Below are 2,056 nucleotides of genomic sequence, written 5' to 3'. Positions count from 1 at the left end.
TATATTCATTTCAATAACATAATTTTAAAATCTATTTTACAATTTAAATATAATAGGGCGAGTTTAGAAAATTGGACAAATGCTATAGCAAATTAAAATGTTGAATTTTTTAAAACTTTTCACTAAAATGCTTCCATTATTAGAGGAAAAATTATTTTATTAAAATAGAAGAATTATATAAAAAAAAAAAAAAAAAAAAATACTTAAAATAATATATTAATTAAAATTTAATGAATTTGTATTATCATTGAGCTCGACCTGTATACATAAATTTTTATTTAAAAATTTATCTTCATACATAATTAAACAAAAGTTGATAATTAATTTTTTTTTTTTATAATTGAAAATAACTTCTATTGACAACCGATTACAATATACATAAAATAACCTGTAGAGTCAGATGATTGCATAACTTCTGTACGAATAAAAATAAAACGTGGGGTCATCTAAACTTGCATGTAATACAATAAAAATATTTTTCTTTTGCCATTTTTAAAATTTATTTTATCTCATTGAATCCTATTATTATGTACTGACGTACATGCGACATAAACTTTTTAATCGTCAATAGCAATTCGTGTCACTATTTTTATACCAAATTTACTAATTTTTAATGTCATATATTTTAACGACTATTCGTGTTAAAATTAGCTATCTTTTGTTCGTATTTCACTTAAATTATTACAAAATTTTGCACTTTAAGTTTCAAGTATTGCACACTTGTCGTGATTAGAGATTTGTGAATTAAAGTTCAGAGACTACATCATTATTTTATCTAACCTGTTCATTTTGGAATGATTTTTTAATGCAATGCGCTTGTCTAATAGATATTTGGTTCCATTAACACGGAATCATGATAACTGTAATAAAAGTAAATTAATCAATAATTAATATTAATAAGCACTCGAACGGCAAACAAAAGCGAAAGTAGGTACTAAACGGAAGTGTATAATAAAATATAGTTAGCCGAAAGTAAAAAACATACTATGTTTCTTATAAATCATTGATTTGTAATCTTAAACAATTAAATACTGCGAAGTATACACAGACCATATATAATAATAGCATATAATAATAATAAGTACGAATCGCTAAGAAATAATTATTTATCATTAGTAGATATTAGTAGATATATTAATATCATAACGTACTTATGATATTAATATTCCTACACAACCCTAGGAAAAAAGTAAAACTATTAAATTACTGAATATCGTTAAAATGAGCATAGGTAGAACTAGTTTTACTTGTTCAAATTAATCGTTTAAGACTTAAAAAACATTTAAAATATTCTATGCAAGAATTTAGCTTTTTTCATTTATCTGAGATAAATGCTTAAAAGTTATGATTTATACGTAACCATACCCGTCTTTTTAAGAGTGAAAAATGGTGCAACCATGTTAAACAAACACACATGAATAATAATTGGGTTGATACCGTAGAATTGAATCGTGACATTTAATTATGAGTAATAACAGGATTCTGTTGTTGCATCTAGTACCCACCCAACGGCACACAGAAGTCCACTTTAATATTTTACCGCTCATATGTAATGTGATGTAATAATAATAATCATACGTGTATTGGTGTATGTGCGTGTATGAGTATATGGACTCTGAAGAGTAATTAGATCAAAACGAGCGACGGTGGTGGGGCAGGTATAGATTGCCTGAGGTTGATGCAACTTGCACCAATTATATCGGAAAAACATATTGAGCATATATTACGATTGAACATTTAAAATCAAAATTTACCGAAGTTTTACTATTTATTGATAACATCTAAATACTCAGGCCTTGAGCAACGGTGAAGTGACGGAGGGAAGAGAATAATTGTCTCCGTATGCCGAGAAGGGAAAAAAATTGGACGTGTGTCAGCGGAGTAAATGGGTTTGACCGGGCGGTACCTTACCGTCTCAAGTGTTTTAAGTTAATTTTTTCCACTATTACTTTCACTGTAATAATATTATGGCATTGGTCAACTGCCCAGGCCCCCCCCCTTCTTTGGTAAGCGTGACACTGCACGAGCCACGGTGGTACCCTTCTACGACGGCAGT

Source organism: Daktulosphaira vitifoliae, unplaced genomic scaffold (assembly GCF_025091365.1).
Source record: "Daktulosphaira vitifoliae isolate Bord-2020 unplaced genomic scaffold, ASM2509136v1 Scaffold_2, whole genome shotgun sequence".
Lineage (NCBI taxonomy): Eukaryota > Metazoa > Arthropoda > Insecta > Hemiptera > Phylloxeridae > Daktulosphaira > Daktulosphaira vitifoliae.
Note: the sequence above shows the minus strand (reverse complement) of the source record.